Consider the following 23,793-nt stretch of genomic DNA (forward strand, 5'->3'; position numbering starts at 1 on the left):
ACACACAGAGACCCTGCAATACTCAGATATACTTTACTGGGATGAGATCATTCCATTTCATCTACGTTCTACTGCAGTCCCAAATATCACTTTATGGCTCAATGTGTGAACCATTAGACTCAGTGCAATATACAAGTGGATTTTTTTGGATATAATATGGGCATTAACATCAGAACCATATTAAAATACTGGTTTCACCACTTATTAACTACCTAGTGACAAGCTAGGCTTTTAAACTTTTTGTTTCTTAGTTACCATATATGTTAAAAAATATAGATAATATTACCTATCTCAAGTGAAGAAAGCTGGTAGCTAATGTAATATATGTTTCCCTAAACCCAATATGAGAGAAAAATTCAGAGGAAAAACAGTTTATATACCATGTGTAGACAACAAAATAAAGGAAAAAAATGCACCAAAGTTAACAAAGGACAAGATGTGTCAATCTGAAAGTAAACATAAAAGAGTTTAAAACCTCTGCTACTAAAAATAGAATTTTTCATGTAGGGTTACACACAAAGAAACAACAAAGCAAACCAAAACAAAGAAAAAAATAGAAAAAATAATATTCCCTCAATGGAGTATTTTCTAAAGACTGTGAACTATAAAACAAAGTGAAACAAATATCTTGACAGCAAAATGATTCTCAGACTAATTAACTACAACACCAAATAACCAGGGATCAATGTATTTACATCAAAATGTAAAAATCAAGGAAAATATTATTAAATAAACAAAATTACTCAAAAAGACTAGCTAACAGTCATGGACTTTAACAAAAAGGGAAAAACAGAATGAATATAAAAATTTAAATATCTTACAAATACAACAAAAATGCACTGGAGCAGCTGTTCAAAAATCCCTTAATCCCTCAGCAGTCAAGTGGGCAAAAGTGAACATGAAAAAAATGCAGTATTATTAATGCTATAGAATTATTAAATAACTAGGACTGTAAACCATACAGAAAACAGAGGTCACTTTTAAGTGTGTATAAGATAGGTCCAATATGCAAACACTGGGTAGGAATTAAAACACACACACCACACACACACCACACACACACCACACACACACACAAACACAGACACACAGACAACTTTGTAAATAGTCATCAAAAGAGAAATTTTTTAGGCACTATTTTCTAATGATGTTTCAAAATTTTGAAATCAAAAAGAAAACTCCTTACAAAGTCTTCACTCTACTCAGTTACTTCACGATCATATGAAGTCAAATCATAGGTTTGCAATTGTTTTAGAAATTAAAGTGAATTTGGCCAAAAAAAACTGAGACTCAAATGAAACAATACTGAATTAAATTAAATCAAATTAATCAATTAGTAGATGATTATCAAAAAAGCCCCAAGAATAATAGGAAATACTAGAGATAAAGGGGGAAGTGATAATGAAAAGAAATGTAGCATTGATGATTAAACTTATTAATTTTTTTAAATATAAACAAAAGGATAACAGTTAAGCTACTCTAATAAGGAGAAAAAAACTACACAGGGAGAGAGAAAGAAAGAATAGTTAAATGAAGTTGAAGATATAAAAATAAACAACAGACCAAATCAGAGAGATTAAATTTTTTGATGACCAATGTCATGTAAAAAACATTATTACATAAAATTCTACAATGGAATATGAATATACCATTATTTTAGATTTCATTTAGAAAAATGCCTGACTGTAGTTTACCATAAATTTTGAGGAGGAATAATGTCAATTAAGGGTTGCCAACCCAATTACCCCTTCTCCATCTGATATTCAGATATATTAATAAGTCACAATAATAAAATATTAAAACCATATGATATAAAATAATAGAATTAAAGTTTATTGAACTACTATATACATCTCCAGAAGTGATCAACTATATGTAAAAAATTGGTATATAACAAACTGATATATAACACTTGTAATCACCAGATAAAAACGGATTATTGAATATTTTTCTTTATAAAAATTATTAAATATTTTATAAAATATATTGCACAATTCATAATACAGCAAAATTAAATGCAGATGGGTAATGTAGTTAAATATGAAAAAAGCAAAATCTGTTATAACTAAACTTGATGTATTTCAAAATTAATATTTTTTAAATGATACTATTATAATTAAAGCACTCTGATAATGTTGGCAGTAATATTCTTTCCACAAGACAATTAGACATTGTAGTAAAATCCTTGATTTTATTCACATTGTTTGAGCTGGATCTCCAGTTCTAGGAATTCATTAAAGACCAGAGATTGACACAGATGTGCATTTGCCAATGCTTTCTGTATACATTCACCAATGGGACAGGCAAGTCCACATTACGGAATGCTCCACAGACATTGCTAATTTTACTACCAGTTAATGAGAGGATTCATGCATCAATGAATCCCAATTTAGCATCATTCTTGTGCCAGATACTTTTCTAGCTGTTAGAGATATAGAGGTAAAAATTCAAACATGTAAAAAGTCTAGCTCTTTTAAAATATACATTTTAGTGATTTATTTATTGTTAAGGAAATAAAAATCACTGTGGGAACAAGAAATAATATGTTCCATGTTCTTACTACAAGGATAGAATATTATACAATCCTTATTATTTTGCTTTAGGTGATATAAAAATGGAATTGCTTCCTGAGGCTAAGGATTTTGAACCTTGAATTAGCAGTCATTCCAGGGAAATGGCTGGGGAGGAAGGAACTGTTGACTACAGATAAGCGAGGAGGGAACTCTCAATTCTTTTCAAATACAGACAGGGGCTTGAAATATTCTTGAAATTTTTGTCTTTAAGATATTGAAAATACAAATATTAACCCAAAAAGACTGAAAGCATCCTTGGTCAAAATTATGCCTATTCTGGTCTTGGTTACTCTTAATATTTCTTAGGTGTTTTGTCTTAAATTAATCCCCTATGTATAATCCAAATTTAAAATCACTAAGCGGATTTCTTGCCATGGGGGAAAAAAAAATTCAATCTTTGCAATTTTCCTTAGATCCTTTCCCTATGTGTGAACTCTATTCATTAAACATGTCCTTTTCTAAAAGGTTTCCAGAAGAGATGTACAATATTTTTAACAAATTTATCTTTCCTGTCATATTTCCCAAACTGCAGATACTCAGCATTCATTACATGGTTTTTTCTGGGCTCCATCTTAAAGATCTGCACTGCAGCACAATTTTAAAATATTGATTTCAAGCTCATCATCTCATCTATGAGCACATCATCTCATTATGTGAGATGTTAAGTAAAAGAAAAGTGCTTGAATACCTACAGAGTAGGTGTGGGGAAAAAAAAAAAAAACCAAAACACTTTTGTTTCTACTTTCTCTCCCTATTTGGAGGCAAAGTTGATAAAACTGAAGGGGTGGGGTACCTAAATGTAAAAGAGTAAGGAATAAAAATACTAAAAAAGGTCTTCTAAAAGACCTCCATTTTACCAACTTTACTACATAAAACAGTACTTTCCAGTCCCTCTGTTAAACATATTTACTGAAGTCCCTGGCTTGCTGAATGCTTCTGGCTCACATAACATTGTCTCCCACACTTCTGTTCTCTTTGTTTCGGTAGTATGCATACCAAGTATCAGATGTGTTTATCCCTAAATCTGTTTGTACCAGTTGTTTTTGTTTTTTTTCACTTACATAATTTATTTAAATATCACTTAAACTTATGAAAATAGGACTATGAAAATAAAGAGTTGTTTCTATAAAAACTAAGTTGTATGCCTTGAAAACAAGTTTATAAAGGTGAGTTGCTTGAAATATGCTTTCAAAGTAAGTGTGGGCTGGACAACTATAAAATCTGGAGAAGAAATCACAGACGTCTAAAAGGATTTTGCACACAAATTGCTTATAAGTGTTTGTAATTGCTTGATGTACTTTAAAGAGATGGAAACAGAAAATTGCAGAGAATGAGTTATGAGTATAGTTTATGTTAAAAAAAAAAAAGAAGAAAAGAAAAAGGAAAAGAAAAGTGCACAGGACTGCATCCATTAGTTGACTTACAAGCAAAGCCCTGGCCTCCAACGATAAAATTTTAAAGTAAATTCACATTTATACTCAAAGTTAAAATAAAATGTATAAATTGCATACCATCTTTAATTATTTTAAGGTTTTCTGGCAAGGTAAATTATTTGAGTACAAGGGCTTCCTCCATAGTTCGCAAGTGTTAATCACCGAGGCTGACCTGTTCACTCTTTGTTTTGATGGAAAATGCCTCAGCATAGCACTAATGTGCCTCCGTATTTTGATACCCTGTGACTCTCATCTCTGTCCACCCCACAGACACAGCTAACTGGAACATTGGTGGTAGCTTAGTCAAAGTCAATGGGTAGAGGACAACAACTGTTGATCTGTTCTAAAAAGATGGAATGAATGGAAAAAAAAAATCAGATTCCTTCTTGTGATGAAAAGACCTAGCTATACATAGTGGGTATGGGTATTCAAAGTTATCCTTGAGGTATACTCAGGGTCAAAGTTCTTTGAAACTGTGTGTAAACAAAACTTATGAGGGCAGAGGAATCATGAATAAGCAAGTAGAAGGGATCTGTGCTATTCAGAGAAAAGCAAAAATGTCATTAAAGATGATGTATTTTATTGCTTTTAAAATGACACATTTTAGTTTCTTTAACAGTACTTTTCCCCCTGCTCTTTGAATAATGGGTTCCAGTGTTTACATTCTGCACGGGGCCCTACAAATTACCTGAAGGCATACCTGAAGGCATGATAATAACAAATAATGGGACCTTCTGTTTATTGGAGACTTACCATGTATTAGTCCTTTGGTAAGTGCTTTTTATGAACTGGTTCATTTACGTTTTGAATTAGCCCAATCGATTTTTACCATTTTATAGATAAAGAAATTGAAAATTGAAATGAGAAAATTTCCTAAGAAAAAACTTACTTTTAAGTAATAGTCAAAGAAACTGGAAATAAATCTAGGTCTATCTGAATCAAATGTCAATGATTTAAGTCATGATGTAGAATGATGACCTTCTTTAACCCTTTCCCTTTCTCACTATTCATATACTCCCTTTAAAGAGAGAGATGAACCTCTGTTTTTTGTAAGTAAAACTCCTGACAAGTCAGCAATATTGTAGAGATTCCAAATTCAAGAAAGAGTATCTTTTGGCATTCTTTTCCTTAACATTAGCAAAGTTATTAGCCCAGAAAATTAAGAATTTCATATTTACATATATATAGTACATAAAAATTATGCACAAGGGAGTATTCATCAGTGAAGTTCGTCTATATTTAACTTATTAAGAAGATAAATTTGTTGAAATTAACATTGTGTCTCTATCTTTTGGAAAAATACTTCAGTGTTTATTAACAATCAGGGAGTTCCAAGATAATGTACTCAAATTATGTATACTTTCATATTTATGCAATTTTAATAATCAATGAATTTATGTTTTGACAAAGCATAGGCCCACGGCAACTGAGAGGTCAAAAAATTATTATGGGTGTAATCATGTAAAGTAACATGATTATCATCGATGCCTTTTTTAAATTATGTAAACATACCACAGTTTTACCTCCAGTGAGGCAAACCCTCGCATTTCTGTGATGTATGAACAGTTAATATTTATAAAATTAATTGGAATCACTGTTTATATAAGTTAAAGGTAGGTAAATATTGGCAGTTTCATATGATTCAACTTTATATATAACGCATATTAAAAATTACATATATACAAGTTCATTACATTCCACTACACTTTCTAAACAGAAAGGGCATGCTGTGTTATAAAATTTTCAGTATCTTACTATCTAGTCACCCCTTTTGATGATAGCAGCTCTTAAGTAAAAGTTCTATCTGTCTGTTTTTGGTGCTATTTGTTGTTATTTCTCAGTCTTAAAATCTGGCATAAGAAGAGCAATATATTTTTTTTCAGTCAATACTGCAATCCTGTTTTATGATAATTCATTTCTCTTGTCATTTCTTTAACAACATTTATTAAAAGAGGACATTCAAAAGTAAATATAGAAGGAAGTAACTACTACTTCAAATTTGAATTTTGATTTGAACTTTGCAAAGATCAAGATATACACACACAAATGCATGCACACACATACACACATTTCTTATTTTTTGGTTTTATTTCATTTACATAAGTCAAGTATTTTAAGACTCTCTGAATAAGAGCTAAGCTATGAATAAAAGCAGGAACTTATGTTCCACAGAGCCATAATTTTATTGCAAGTGATTGCTAAGATATGCAAATGATTTTCAACCATTATCTTATCAGATGCCTAACTCAGAAAATCTTATTCCTCCTATGGATTTTTTCAAGTTTTTGATTGCTATTTTCAGACACACATTTAGCTATGATGATAAGTAAAACGTTTTCTTACGATTCCATTTACTACTATGAATGTACTTCATCTTTATCTCATATAAATCAAATCAAATAAGTTTCTCTCTTTTGGACAATAGCAAGTGAGAAAGAGATGGTTCCAAATATTAAGAAATAAAGAAAGAATTCAAGCAGGAAACAACATATAAATATTGTTACCAAAATGGAAGACATAACCAAACCTTTACAATAATGGGTTCTGCCTCAGTGCTAAAAGCTGGTTATTATGTTTTAGGGCATTTTCAGATATCGATGTTCAGTCAATGTGCCTTCCTGAACATCACATTTAGCTAGATACTTGTTATTTATGTGGATAGAGCTAGATGGATAATGCTATGCTTATATACTGAATCTAGTTTTGTTTTTATGGCTTTTTTATAAAATCGGCAAATTCACAAAACTAATTTTGAAGGAAAAAAATCTCTATAAGAGTTTTCCAAGAGTGAAAATGATGCTTCATACAAGATCAATTCCAGGAGCACTAGTAGGGAAAATCAAGTCTGATGAAATGGCTTCAAAAAATACATAAAGATGGAATTATTTCAATAGAAAAAACCTAAAAATGTATATTCAATAAATGAAACTATAATGTACTATCTCCATAATGTGCAAACAGGTTTTCCCAATTCTGAACACTAGTATTTAAACAGATGCTAAGTTGCTCTCTGTTGTGTGTCATCATCTGAGCCAAGTCTTAAGAAACAGGCACTGACGTTTTATGTCTACATGAAAAAATAATTTCATACATTATAACTGTTGGTTTTTCCTAATAGTATAACAATATTAATGCACTTGAAAAGTCAGTCACAATGATTATTTATTGTTTTGGAGATAAATGGATTGGATATTATCTCATTGCTCTCTAACGTTTTGTTTTTTAGCAAAAATTTTATTTTTCATTATTGCTAATAGCAAACAAATATTTTCTTAAAATGGACTAGTATGTTTAACATCTAGGTGCTTTCACAGAGTATAATAGTGGAGTTCAGCCTTCTCTGCCTCAGTTTCCTTGTATGTAAAACAGTAGTAATGAATACGATGACAATCATAAAATAATAGTATATTCTGTTTTAAAGTTTTCTTAAGCATTAAGACCAATCATATAAGTAAATAAATGAGCACATTACATACAACAAGCATTCAATAAATAGTGGCCTATCTGAATGTATATTCATATATTCTGAAAGATATTGGAAAAATACATTAAGGGGACACTTGTATAGCTTATCTTAACACTGGAAAAGTTTAAAGAATAATTCATGACTCTAACACGTAGTTTACCATGTGATTTTGGAAAAGTTTAAAAAATCTCCATCTCTCTTTATTCACTTGAGACTCTGATTATAAAACTTTACCTATGGAGTTGTAAAAAGCCAAACAGCTTATTATGCAGGTGGAAACCTTTTATTGTAAAATGCTATATAATTCCAATTTTTCACATATTTACCAATTTAATCAACACATATTTAGAACATCAATAAGCACCTATTGTGCACTGAAACATAAAGAGAAATAATACAGATATTCTCCCTAACTTTGTAGTATTCAAAATTTATCGAGGGGAGGGTATATCTCACTGGTAGAGTGTGGGCTTAGGATGCATGAGGTCCTGGGTTCATTCCCCAGTACCTCCATTTAAAAAATTAATTAAGTAAGTAACCTAATCACCTCCCCTCTAAACAAATAAAAATTTTTAATTAAATAAAATTTTTTAAAAAGCAAAGATTAAAAATACACATAATTTATCAATATAAGGCATTATTGTTATACCAAATATACTCCTTTTGAGTATCAATTCCCCATAATTTAAGAATGAAAATTCTGTTCAAAGATTGAGTAAGCAACTCTAAAAAATGATACATATCATTTAAGTTTAGATGTTCACATTCTCCATATTTGAATATTATTAAATGAAAAAGTTTATTTTAGATGGAAAGTCTATTCAAGTAATTTCATAAAATATAAAAAAATTCTCTTTATTCTTCAAAAACTAAATGATGTATGGACTTTTTATTTATTCAACTTGACTACCTCAGTTATTCTTACTGTTACTAGAATAACACTACCAGAGAGAAAAACTTTAAAGAGCCAGATATGGCCTTTGATCAACAAGGTATAGATTGTTAATACTATTGCTATTTTTAACAAATAGAGTTCCTATAAGAAGTTTCAACAAGGGACTACTTACATACACACGTGGAAATTAAAGGATGTTAAGGGACCTTGAAACTATCTAAGGCAGGAAGTCATTATCAAACCTAGATCCAAAAGTACACCAGGACTTGGAGGGGACCGATGGATGATATGCTTGGGGTAAAGTGGGACACTACCCCACTGGAAACCATAGAAAAAGGAAGACAATTGGGATTTTTCCTGAGTCTCCTATTTGCAGATCCCAACCAGGAGGAAGTGAGAGAATGAGACCATATAATCCCAGAGCACACAGAAAGTAAGAGGGAGGTATATCCGTGAGTACAGGCAAATGAGGAACAAACTGCACACAGGTGATGCCATTTCAGTCACACTAAGATTTAGGTGTTGCTCTTGTTGTCCATTACCTATTAGCCTGTGGTTTAGCTAATATTCGATATGAACTCTTAAGAGAAAAACAATTTGGAATGGGTTGAATAATCTAATGATACCTCCTCTAATAGTCTCTGTTTTTAAGAGATTATTTAGGAATGCAAGTTTTCCCACTGATTCACAATTAGCCTATTATTAAAAATTTAAAATGCATACCATATATATTTTATTGTCTTCTTCATAACAAGGACATGTAAATAACATTTTATGTTCCCAAAATGTGTAATTCAGGAGGTGACATCAGCAAGCAGGCAGGCTAGTTGATCCCAACCCTCTTTCCGACAAAAACAATGAAAACAATGAAGAAACGACCACAAACAGAAGGAAATAGCTCTGGGAAAGCTCCGCACTACAACAAAGATGCAGCAGAACTCCGTGGAGCACAGAAACCAATGGCTGGCGCACAGAGGAGCGCAGGAAGGCAGCGTCTTACCCGAGCTGCGCCACCTCAGCCTCCAGTCCGGAGCGACGCCGAGCCACGACGGAGCCCCTCAGAGGGCTTTCACTCCGCTAGGACAGAACAGGAGAACGTCAGCGACCCTCATCACCACCGGGGACGTCCGCAGCCGTTGCTACTGAGGGCCCCGCAGCTGTCACCGAGGCCAGCTGCTGCTGAGGGAGCTGCCTGGAGCCCCCCGTGGCTGAGTCTCCTGAGGGCTGGAGCTGGGGCGTAGGGTAGGCTTGTCCCTACGTGCTCAAGTGGCGCATGTGCGGCGCTCTCCACGCCGCGGTGCCACAGCGGCTCGCCATCTAGCGGTCCGGAACTGCCACTGCACTGTGCCCTACCCACTGAGTCCTAAGGCGCTGCTTGAATTTGTCATCCCTGGAGCCCTGCTGCCAGGACATTGAATTTAGCTTTCCTGGGTCCTAAATCCAAACTTTGATCTGCCTTCACCCGGGGCCTTCGTACCTCGTCCTCGAGTCCTGAGTCAGGGCTTTGACCCACCATCACCATGGCTATGCTGCTACTATTCTGCGTCCTGTCCCTGCGTCCCGAGTCAAAAACACAAGTAACAATTTTTGGTGGGGTTGTGGAAAAAAGGGAACCCTTATGGACTTACTGTGAATGTAAATTGGTACAGTCATTATGGAAAACTTTATGGAATTCTCTCAAAAACTTAACAATAGACCTACTATATGATCCAGTAATTCCAATTCTGGGCATATATCTAAAGGAGGTGAAATCAGTATCTCAAAGAGAAATCTGCACCCCTATGTTCACTGCAGTATTATTCACAATAGACAAGATAAGGAAACAGCCTAAGTGTCCACTGATGAATGAACCGGTAAAGAAAATGTGAGATATAGACATAGATATAGATAAAGATATAGATATAGATATATCTTTGTGATATATATATCTTTGTTGTTATTGTTCTGATATTTTAATTTTCTTACTGAATCCATTTTGCTAAAAAAAATTTTAACATATCTTAGAAAATTAGCAAAAATTAAGAAAGTTGAACATATTGCATTGTACAATATTTAGGTAAGAATGTTTGAAAGTTATATTTTGCTCTCTTTCAACACAGCAATCAGAAAATCACAAAAAAAAATTTCATGTGTAATTCCTATGAATGTTTATATCCCTATTCATTAAGGAAAGGCTCAATTATGACAAACTTCATACATGCCTGAAATTTTATGTACAGTAACTGCAAAGATAAAACCAAGGGGATCTAAGTTCTTTGATGCTTGAAACCATTTTAAATATTAGGAGGAATTCAGTTTGTATCATATATATATATATATATATATATATATATATGTACACACACATATACACACACATACATATGTGTGTGTGTGTGTGTGTGTGTATGTGTGTGTGTATGTAAATGGAATATTATTCAGGCATAAAAAAGGAAATTCTGCCATTTGTGATAACATGGCTGAAACTGGAGGGCATCCTGCTACTTGAAATAAACCAGACAGAGAAAGACAAATATGATATAGTGTCACTTAAATTTTGTAGAAACTACAAGAAAAAAAGAAAAGCCAACCTCACAGAAAGAAAGTAAAATTGTGGCTGCCAGAGGTTGGGGGATGGGGGAGGGGAGGTATAGTTCAAAGCTTATAGACTTTCAGTTATAAATTGAATAGATTCTGAGAAGCTAATGCAGAGCATGGTGACTATAGTTAATAATACGGTATTGTATACCTGAAATTTTAAGGACAGATTTAAATGTTCTCACCACACACAGAAGAGTTAAGTATATGAGGTAACAGATGTATTAATTAATTTGATTGCAGTAATCATTTCACTTTGTATATGTATATTAAATCTTCACATTGCATACTGTAAACATATATAATTTTATTGTCAATTATTCCTCAATAAAGGTAGAAAAGAAAAAATGTATAATATGATGTAAGTCAGTCCATGGAAACTAAGTTATAAAGGCTAATCTTGTGCTGCTATTAAAAATCACTTACCATAATGGTTGAAATATTTCTAAACCAGGCTATATTACACTTAATAAGAACTTTCTATTTTCTAATAATTTTTTGTTACCTCAAGCAGTAAGTGTGTTAACAGATATGAAAAGGAATGATGGATGAGCATTAGATTAAAGTTAATCAAGAAAATCACATTTTATAAAATGAATTAGAAGTTGTCAACTAAATTCTCCTTTATTTTTCATATTTGGAAGCATTTATATTTCATAATCAGATATCTTTAAAGGAAGAAAACATGCTTACATTGTAATAATTGATTATTTTTTCTGAATCACTGTAAACATATTACATATGCAAACATATGTTAAATATATTTACTATTTGTTGACTCTGTGACATATTTTGGACACATAACAGTCATACTACTCCAACGTAATAGTTTCTGTATTAGTGAAAACAATGCTAGCCATTATAAAACTACAAGATGAATAACAATCAATGATAAAAACAACAAAAAGTCTATTTCTTGTTCACATCACCATCCAGTTGACAGAAAATGAGTGGCTATTTCAAAGACCAAACGCTTCCCAAACATATGAATTTGCATCTCTGAGTTTTCTCCATGCCATAGGCAGATAGGGAAAGGAATACTGCTGTCTAATACATTCACCGTTTTGATTAACACATAAAGAATATTAATTTAAAAAATTGTGAGTTTTTAGTTGAGAATTAAAGATTGAAACACAAGATAAATGAGGGTAAATCAGTAATAGAATTTTACTAAAGAGAGCAGAAAAATGCCGAATCCAACACACAGATAAAGGAATTGAACTTAGGAAATATGAGAGTTCAGATGTGAGGATGTTTATATCCTGTGTAATATTAACATGTTTGTAACGTAACCTTATGATTTCTATTTACTTTAACAAGTAGATGGCAAAGACATCTGTTAGTGTGAAGGAGATGTGTGGGTATCAAAATTTGAAGAGACAAAAAAAGATTAAAACATTTTGTGGAGAATGAGATAGATGGACAGTCCCAATGACTGGCTTGTGAGTGATGATAACACATTTTAGGAGGTTAATATGACCTCATGTATGAAATTATCTAGCACTGCTCCACTGCTGGGGTAAGGGCATGCTGCATTATGATAGTCTAGGTCACCCAAGGTGGCTGTTTTACTTTATGGGCACAATAAGAATAACAGAGGAACAAGAGAGTTTAGAATATTTGTAAGAATGTCCTTGAAATCACAGACCATGGAATTCAAAGCAGATAATGATAAAGTTAAAAAAAAAAGTTATATGGGGAGAAATTTATAGAGGTCTAAGTTCCTGACCAAGAGTTTTTGACCAAGCAAATGGATAATAAATGAGGCTGTGTTCACAGCTGGAAATCAGTGAATTAGTGATATATAGAGTTGGAAAAACTGTATTAAGGGTAACCACAGGGTCAAAATTGAAATTGTGGAAGTGGATTGCTGAAAAAAATCTAAAAGGTTATGAGACATTAAAAAAAATCATAAAACCAAGAATTTGGTTGGGTTTCAGAGTGTCTCTGTGGATATTTACATCTCCTCAGGGTGATGGCAATGCTCTCTAGGGGTGGAAAAAATGATTGTGAACCATGTGCCAAAGTGTTCAAGGAAAAATGGATATGATAAAGAAAAACAATATTTGAAGAGAGAAAAATTGGTTTTAAAGGAAAGAATACCAGCCTCCACCTCTGGATCTTGAGATCAGATGGAAGAACAGAAAAAGTGATTGTTCAAGACAGTTGGGGATAAAGGGTAGGACCTGTTTCCCACAGAAAGAGAATCTGAGTTTGGTTAATGCAGTTATTAGTGAAAGCGAATAATGTAAAAAACACAGAGAATTCTGCAGTTACGCTGCTCTGTGTTGGAGGACTTAGAGGAGGGGGAAGCCTGGAGACTGAGACAGTGGCAATAAAGTAGAATTCACTGTGGAGAAAAATAATTTGTTAGAGAACTCTTGGGATTAAGGGATGTTTTCTTGTGTATTGACAGATGGAAACAAAGATGACAGGCATGGAACCAACAGATTTTGTCTCAATCATGTTCTTGACTTGGATGGATATAGTACTTCTGGATAAAGTGTGGTTCAGTCTACTGGTGATGGCTGGCACAGAAGATAAAGGTCTACAATCTACTTGGTCTGGATAATAGTACCTCTCCCTGAATATGCATTCCCCTGTGCTATTATGTTTACATATATACCTCTATAGATGCCTAATTTGATATCAGTATCTATAATTACAATATATAGTATATAAAATGATGTTAAAATGGTACTGATTTTGTCTTGATTTTAGTTGAGGTCCCATAGGTCTAAAACAAATAGAACATCATGATAAGTATCCCAGTATCTTAAAATGGTGATTTAAAACACATGAAGGATATTCTAAGATATCTAAGATTTTAAGATTTTAGAACATCCCAAGAGATTTAAAATCTGGCTCATTCAGCAATCCATTGCAAATTTTTTTGGTGTCTTGGTTTCAGCAGATATCTCAAAGGGGAAGAATAATAAATTTCAAAGAATCTCTACATACTAAAGACATGAGAGACCACATAGGGGTGACACACCTAAAGATTTCAAACTGGACAGGAAGCAATAATTAATCACTCACTTGGAAGTGTCTTGGTTCTGCCAGGTCCCAAGACGCTAAAAATAATACTATATAGAATCAAATGTCCCCATACGCTAAGGAGGTTCTGAAGCACATATGCAGGACATGCTAGGAGATTTTAAAACTGAATCAGCCAGTAATAATCCACCACTAACTTCAGAGAGATGGAGTAAAGACTTATTTGAAGAAAAGTTTGTTTATGTGCTGTGTGTTGCCACTGCCTAGCATCTCCTGAGGGCAAGTAAGACAGAAGCTCTTCAAAGATGCGACACTTGGGGTTTGGGCTTAAAGGGGCAGAACAGAGAAGGAGAGGTGCCCTGAAGCAAGCTTCAGTCACATGTAGGTCAGGGAAAAGATGCTAACTGTACCTATAAAATGGAGCCTCCCAGGGACTGTGTTTGAAAACACTTCTTTCCGGAATTGACTGCAAGAGTGAAAAGACTTCATTCCAGAGAATAGTTGTGAATGTCAGAACACCAGAGGCATAATAGGATTCGTAAGAGGCGTGTGTCAGAGAGTGCTGTGAGCAATGACCCCAGTAGGATAATAGTTCGCATACATACACACACACACACACACACACACACACGCACGCAGAGTTCGTTTTTGAAGAACACTTCTTTAACTGAGACCTATTCCTTGGATGGGTGAATGGCATCTGCACTGGACCCTATGTCTTAGTTTGGAGAAGGGGGTACAGGAAACATTGCACCTCACTTCCTTTTTCTGAATGTTAAAATTTAAGTTTAAAATTTCAGTGTTTAAAGATTCCCCAAAATGTCTGACAAAAGATCAACCTCCTCTCAAGTTGAAAAAAGAGTGTTCTCTGAACAAATAAAGTTGTTCAAAACTTACATTCTTTTGGAGATGTGCCAGTTTTTTGTAGATTCCACCACATTCTACTTATTATCCTTTCTGATGTGGAATCTTTAGAGAATTTTCTTTATTTTACATTGTGTTTTTTAAAAAATGAATGTCTTAAACTAACTCCTGTTTGCCAGTTGATTTCCAGTAATATTAGTTTCCATTTCTAGCAACTTTATCAAGGCCAATTTCAACTAGCATTGTGCATCATCATATATTAGAAATTCGTAAGTTTGAAAGATATAAAGACATCCTTCCCTCCATCTTTTTCATTTTTTATGATTAGTAAGCCCAAATATATTATCATAACATTTTCAGACATTTGTATATATTATTCTGTATTTTTATTATTAATTTTTTATCTCAGGGCTCAATTTTGTTTGATGTTTTATTATTCATTTACAAGCCTTCTGTATCTAAACTATATGAGCTCATTATTTATTGTACCTATTTTTTACAACTGATTTTTTGTCTTTTAACTTTTCATGTATATTTATGCCAAATATTTAATTTTCATACAGTCAAAAATACTGATTGTGTCCTTTAATATTAAAAACACATTACATATTCAGTGATCAATGCAATATTTTATCATCATAAAGAAAAATACTGGAATGAGACAGACATTCAATAAAAGATGAAATGCTTACTTTAAAAATATATATATAAGGAGCAGTGAGTCTACAATATAAATTTGTATTTCCTAGTTTCCAATGGAGAAAGAAGGCAAATTTAAAACACATAGTAAACAGTTTTGGGTAATAAGGTTGGAAAGGATCTGGAAGTCCACTGGATGTGAAGTAGTACCTAGAACAGGACTTAGGTAGTACTGCCTTGTGATCCAAACAAGGTCCTCAGTTCTTGGACCAAGGTTTTAGAGATCTCAGCCATGAACCACCTGTCTAAGCAGCCATTGGTCTAAGGAGATTCACTCACACAGAGCCTGGCCCCCTCTTCCAAACCATGATTTGGGACCTTGGAATCCCCTGCTCAATGTGCCAAGCCTTCCCCTTACCTTCTTTCTTCTCTCTCTGAGAGCCTCTTCGGTGTTCGCACACCTGGGCGTAAGGGATGGCCAATGAGGTTGGAGCAGGAAGATGTAGGCATTTCGGAGGCTCTGGAGGGTGACTAGTTATATGGATTTTATTTTCCAAATACACAATCAGGAGACCATAGATGAGGATGGAGCCAGATGTGAGAAGTAAAGAATGGGTATGTTGTGAACTGGAAACCTTCCTGTGTACCTTCGTTAGGACAAAAGTGGGCCTGGGCCTGCACTTAAATTTTCAATCGCCTGTGCTATTAGTGGGATTCTGAGAAGAAAAGTCTCTTATACCTCTGATCTTAGTTTCCTCACTTGAACAATGAAGGTGTTTAACTTGTGCTAACATTCTTTGGTTGGCTTTATCTGTCTTAAGAACATTGGAGATGTTTCTTTGTGCTTTTGCACTGGGCCCTTGGAAGCATTTGTGAAATAAGAGTAACCAAAAGATGTTTGTTTAGCATTCTTACCTCTAGCATTAATTACGTATGTCACCCTGGGTAAATTACTTCCACTATTTGAGTCTCAGTTTTATCTTCTCTGAAAGAGGAGAAAAAATGCTATCTCTGATGACGTAAAGCTCAAACAGTAGAGATCCCTGGCAAAGGATAACTCCTCAAGATGTGTTATTTTATTCCATTGTTATTCTGAAGATGACACATCAGTTCACCTCATGGGTGTTTGGTGTTACACATTTGTTGAAATGCTCTGGTATCAAAGAATTGCTAAAGAGCTGTTTTCGGCTCCTAGTTCCACCTATGAGGAGGCTCTGGGCTACTTTCACAGGGCAGAGCAAGTGAACCCAAACTTCTGCAGCAAAACTGTGCTTCTTTTAGAAAAGACATATTTGAAGCTACACGACAAAAAGCTTGCTGTCTTCTGGCTAACGAAAGTTAAGGACCGTTCGGCGCACACAGAGGAGGATCGACAGACGCTGACGGAAGCTGCTTGGTTGCTTGCAGGTTTCCGTGATGAGAACTGAGAATTTTTCAGGTCTCTCATTTAGCAGCAAGGAGCCTTTTTGTGGTCTATTCAGTGCCATGCTTTTTTGTGTTTTTGTGCTTTTCTTAGTGATTCTCCTATTTTAAGTGGCCCCCCAGTATAGTGCTGAAGTGGTGTCTAGTGCTCCCAGTACAAGGCTGGGCTGTCCTTACAGAGAAAATAGGTTTGTTAGATATGTTTTCTTCAGGCATGACTTATACTAAGCTTATCTGTGAATTCAATGTTAATGAATTAACAACATATATTAAATAAAGCGTCTTTAAATGGAAACACACATAAACACTAAAGGGTTGATGAAAATGTTGTGATTCGGGGCTCCCAGGAACCTAACCCTGTTTTTTCTTTTTTTCCCTAGAAACAGTGGTTCTGCATTTGCTAATTCAGGGTTTGTGGTGACTTTATAGAGTAAAACTATAGCAATTAATGAGAATCAACTGTACTTGGTAATAAACACATTCAAGTGTACCCAGCTCACAGTGTGCTGTATGTTCTAAATTCTCTTGAAGGTAGCTGGGTTATATTATTAAATTCTATTAATATGATTTAAGTGAAACATTGCATTACAATTCCATGAAGCATTGCCTAAACAGAGGGGGCAATATTTCCCATACATCTCATGCATATGACCTTGAATGCAAACATAGAGGTAGAGGTCCAGCAGGCATGTTAGATGATGCAGTGGTGATTTGGAATGGAAGCACTGTGCTGAGGAATGAAACTAAGGCTGGCTGACACCTACGGAGTGCTTTCCATCCCAGCCATGAAATGCCTACCAGTTCAAACATTATGTATACCAGAGAAAAAAATCTTCTGTTTTTTTTAATGCACTTTAAAAAATCAGCTTTTATGCTGTGATTTTTTAAATAAATTCTGATACTGTATACAAGTTAGTCTGTTAATTAACCAATATCATTGTCTCCATTTGATTTTATCCTGCTCTCATTCTCATCATACGTCACTTTGGGCACAACCCTGGCTCAGGTGCCTCTTAAAGTAGCCACTCAACATGCCCCATATTCTTCTATACCTTTTTTTTACATTGTTAGTTCGACGTGTCTAACATTTTTTTTATATACTCAATTCCTCTCTAATTGCCTGAATCAGTAGATAATGCTACCTTTTTTCACCTATTTTGTGTACATTAGTTATGTCTATGGAATTGAAATGTAAAAATTAGGGGTGTAAAATTTTATCTTAAACTTTCCTTGTACTCCATGATAATGGTAATAAATTTGTTAGTGCTGAATACCAGTTACTATTTAAATTACTAGGAAAAAAATAATAATTACATATGTGTTCTTTAGATATTCAAAGTATATCTACCACTTTCAAATTGCCACATTATGTGCCATATATAATATGTATAATATTTAACTATATATAATATATATTTTATAATACAATTTATATATACAATATATAACATTTGAATGTCTGTATCTGTTTCAATACACTGAGTAACAAAGTTGCAAAAATTGACGATGAATAATTTATGTTCCATTCCTAACTGAATATTCTTCAATGGAATTAATAATGCCATTTGCTACTTTAAATGCATATATTGTGTTTATGTGTACACATATATGTATGTGTGTATGTGTATATGCACAGGAGATACACACACACACACACACACACACATATATATATATACACATACACACACTCTTGTCTTATTTTTCTGTAATTTTAAGTATGTATGTCACAAAATTTTAGTGAGAATATTTTTCAAGTCTGTTAATATTAGAGTCTACAAACCACATAACTTTTAACTACTTGTGTCAAGATCAATCAGGTATGATGACATAAAATATGCATTGCTCAGATCTATTTAGCAACTAAAATAATTAACACATCCAACCTGTATCTTCATTCTTTTTCCTACATTTTTATTTTTTTGTTCTCTTTTTGTTAGGTCACAGCATGGTACTTCCTGTCTTTATGTTCAAATGGGAGATTCTTGCTAAGGAATGATGTCATAACATATGCACAGGCTTGATAGAAAGTTATGATTTTGGAGTTATAAAAGCATGAAAGCATTTTTCATCAGTTTAGATTTTACTTCTCTCATCCGATTTTATTTCAGAACAGATAGCTAGTAAAGTGGGAGAAGCAGTGACTCAGATAAACCTAATTCAAAATTACTCTGTACATTTTTTTTCTTAGTGAAATCCAGGCCTTAATTATATTTATCATATACACCCAGCTATGTAATTTTGTCTTTCATAGTCGTTCTGTGTCCTTAACAGAATTTCAACTCAAGTACCTTTTTATAAGAAAATCACTTGTTTATTGGCATGCTTGCTCAGAAAACTAAGATATATATTTTTTTCTTCATATTGTCTAGCAAGTTACATTATCTGTTCCTCATAAATGCTTGCCATATGTAAGAAACATGGCAGAGTTTTATAATTATGTCAAGTATGGGCAATGCAAGTTTTCTTAGAAGGACAATTTTGTCCTGAGGTACCTAAAATATTACACACAGATTCTTATGTAATTCTTTCTTATCAAGAAATAATAATACTATTTATAAGTGCCAAGTATTTGTTATATTAAATTATTTATTCACTTTAATCTTCTTCCTAAAGAAATAAACACATGATAGATATCTATAAGTATTTTGCTGTAGTAAATTATGATCTTATAGTTTTAGACAATTTTCTTTTAAATGTTATCCCAGTTGGGCTGAAAAATGGATATTTTCTACCTTGCTTAAAGCAATTGTTTTTCACAATATAACTGTTTAAGGCCACAATAATATCCCCCATCAAAAGAATTATGCCCCACTCTATGCATAAATGTCTGCATTGCTGATATAATGTTGTTTTTCAATAAACGGATCTATATATGGAGATCTCACTTCTCTCCTAAATAATTTAGTTGCTATTTCACATCACAGAAATGGATATTATGGAGCTAGGAGGAAAAATAAAGAAACAACGGCCATGAGGCGGTAGTACAAGTCTTCATTCTTTAAGAAGCTTGTACATTTTTTTGTTGTTGCTATAAAAAAAATGGAACAAGTAATTTTTTTAAAAAATTAAAAAAAATGGTTGTCATATAAAAGCACCCTTCAAAGTCAGGTTTTACTTAACCACGTGTTTTTTTTTTTTCATGTTGGAGAACTCAAGAATTTTAAGGCAGTATATGGAATTATGTGTATGTATATTTGGTTGAATCTGTGTCTGTGGATGTGGAACCATGAATACAGAGGGCTGACTGGAAGGTTACATGCAGATTGTCAACTGCAGGGGGATCACTGCCCCCAGACCCCATGCTGTTCAAGGGTCAACTATATATAGATATAGAGGTATATGTATATCTGTACAGACACTCAGCATGAAGCATTTTTCATCAGTGCAAGTGCTGGCTGGCTGACTTGCACAGGTTGTGATTAGGAAATATGTAAGACCTCCATGCTGTTTTCTTTACCTTGGGTGCAAAGAAGAAAATAGTAGACAATTGCTTCTGGGCTATAATAAATTGGTAATTAAGTTTGGGAAAGAGAGAATGCATCAGGAAGGAACTACTTTGGGTTCTTCCTCTGCCACTGCAATTGTGCCTGCACCTTCGCTGCCCCACATTCCAGGTGGAGGATGCTTCTCATCCTGCCCAAGTAGAGTAATCCCTCTGGATTCTACTCACTTTCGATTTTTCCTTCTTTGTAGATTTGTTTTCTTCCTGATTCCACAAATCTGTCCTTCACACTGACTCCTTTCTCTCAGCAGTTTTGTTTCTCTGATATTAAAACTGATGATCCACAAACAGGTGACCAAACTAACTTTCTTTTAGCTATTTTCAACCTCCATCTTTTCCTGTATACTGATCCACATGCCCCTCAGATTCAAAACTATGTTTATCAAAATTTTCTAAAAGCAATCTCTCCTCTTAGTTTTCATATACTGATTAATTCTAGTAACATTTATCTAATCACACAAGCCAGAGAGCTAAAAATTTTCCTACTTGTTCTCATGAATCATTTTTCATGGCCAAACCCCATGGTTCTTTGTTTTTAATGTAAACTAATCTCACAAATATCTGGTGTGGTTTCTTTTTTTCACTACACTTAAAGTTTATTGTCTTTGAATTGCTTACTTTCCTACATGAAATTTGAAACTATAGAGAAAGACTGAAATATATCCTCTGAGAATACAAAAGATAACTGATGGGGTTGGGCGTAGGGAAGAGAAGAATTTGAATTTAACATGAATGTTCGTCCAGCTTGAAGCTGAAAGTCAGAAATGTGTAACAGTGTAAGTTTTCCCCCCAGAATATCTTAGGAGCTTCATTTTCCAGAAAAGAATTTGCCAAATGAGATGCATTCAGTTCTGCTATAATGAGATATATGGAATATGAATTCTTAAAAATCAGTCCACTATGCAAAAACCACACAATAAAAAACACAGGGCTTATGGATAAAATGAAGTTAACACTAAAACTGACAGTGACATATTAAAAAAAAAAAAAAAGGTCACCTAAAAAGACAGTAGCACAGGCCTACATGCATCATATGGTAAAATAAAATAAAATAAAATAAAACAAAATAAAACAAAACAAACAAATAATCAAATAAAACAAATGCTACAATAAATATGCCCCTTTATGCTGGAAAAGACCTGAAGAGGTCTTTTGCTTGTGGAAGTGGGTATTGAAATGGTTACAGCTTATGATTTACTGTGAAATCACAGACAGAGGGTTGTATGAAATTGAATGAAGCGATGTCACACGTGGAGGGGTGTGCATTGTAACACACGTGCTGAACTGAGGTAGTAGGTAGATGTTTGAGGTATGTGTGTAGATGTGTTTTCTATATTCCTACATGTCTTAGTCCAGCTGGGTGAAGCTTTCTGTTCACCTAATGTTTTGTTTTGTTTTGTTTTGTTTTGTTTTGTTTTTTCCAGACAAAATTGTGCATATCTATTTTAGATAGAGAGGAGAATGAAACAAAATTGATAACATTTTTAACAGCCTCAGATGTTAAAAGAAACAAGGAATAAATATTGGTAAAGCAAGAGATGTGATCCTCAGAAGATGGTAGTTTTTTTGTTTTGTTTTGTTTTTTTCTTTAAACTGAATGAAAGAAAATCGAAGATAACAGTAATGCTATCTCCCATGCTGCATATGGGTTATTTTACAATTTGCTTTTGAGCAAGCTGAAATGCGAGCTGTGAGCTCAAGAAAAAGCTATGTTATGCTTCAGATAAGAAGATGCAAACGTTTGATTAAAATTAAAAGGATCTGGAATCTGGATTCTGATTCTTCCATGTAAGAAGCTTGGTACTTGCCACCCTGTTCTAACAACAAGTAAAGAGACAGAATAGACTGAAAAATAGGCTCAGTAGACTGAAAAATCTACATCTCTTCTTGGATATTTAAGAGGGGAGGACAGAGGGCAAATCACTACCCTCAAAATTAGAGAGACAAGTAGGAGTAGATATGGTTTACCAGAGCAGGGACTCATGAGCAGAACCTGATGTGGAAAGCAGTGCTGGCACAGAAAACCTGAACTGTAATTGATGACTTGCTAGACGTTCAGTTTGGACAACTCTGAGAGTTAAAAACTCCAGGGCGATCTAGCCTTGGGGGTCAGGGGATGAGGGGCACAATATTGTGTGATTTATCTCCAGAAAATTGACCATGCTCCCACAGTAAGTATCAAAGAAAAATCCCTTCGGGCTTCTAACAGGGGGGAGGGGAAAGGCGATTATTTTGAAGGACACACAAGCACTCTGTTCTTCGCCTTCGCCTTCTCCTTCTCCTTCTCCTTCTCCTTCTCCTTCTCCTTCTTCTTCTTCTTCTTTTTTTCTTAATTGAAGTACAGTCTAAAAACAAAGTTTCTTTTTTTCTTCCTAACCAGGCCTGTCCTCAGGGGAAACTAGTTGGCCATAGCCTAACATTTGGAGTTTTATCAGAGTCTGACTGACCTTGGGAGGGAAAATACCCAACCCCTGCCCACCTTAGCAATTCACTCCCACATAAGTGGGGAGGAAAAAGTCCTGAGAAACTTGCAGAGATAACAGTTCAGAGACACAGGCAATTCAGAAGACTGAGCCCTGATCACAGGGACAGGGAGCACCTCCTCTACCAACACCCCTCACCACCACACCACTAAATGCCTATTTACAGCAGTTCCTTTTACCCAGTACGCTATGTCCTGCTTTCAAAGAAAAAAAATTAGGAAGTATGCCAAAAGGCAAAAACCACAATTTAAAACAACTGTGATTAATATGCCAAGAACTTTAATGAATAAATGAATCAGCATGCAAGAATAGATGGAAAATGTAGGCAGAGAGACAGAAGTCCCAAGAATGTAAAAGAATTACTAAAGATAAAACAACAAAACAAAATACTGCAACAGACATGAAGAATTCCTCTGAAGGACTTACTAGTAGATTGAACTTAGCTGAGGGAAGAACCTATCAGCTGGAAGATATATCAACAGACTCCTCAAAAACTGAAGAAAGAGAAAAGAGAACACAGATCAACAAAACAAAACAAAACCAGAACAGAATATCCAAGGATTGTGGAAAGATGCCATAAGGTGTAACACACATAATGGGAACACAAGGAGAATAAAGAGAAAGGAACAGAAGAAATATTTGAAGAAATAATTACTGAGAAATTCCTTAAATTCATGTCAGACACCAAAACATAGGTCCAGGACCCCTAGGGAACAGCACACTGGCTAAATGCCAAAAAAAAAACACCTAAATGTATAATTTTCAAACTTCAAAAAATCAAAGATTAAAAAAAAAATCTTGTAAGAAGCCAGAGGGGGTTAAAAAATCTTAATTATAGAGGAACAAATATAAGAATTATATCTGACTACTTAGAAACCATACAAGCAAGAAGAGAGTGGAATTAAATAGTTAAGGGATTGAGAGGAAGAAGGAAAAAAC

Source organism: Camelus bactrianus, chromosome 1 (genome assembly GCF_048773025.1).
Source record: "Camelus bactrianus isolate YW-2024 breed Bactrian camel chromosome 1, ASM4877302v1, whole genome shotgun sequence".
In the NCBI taxonomy this organism is placed as follows: Eukaryota; Metazoa; Chordata; class Mammalia; order Artiodactyla; family Camelidae; genus Camelus; species Camelus bactrianus.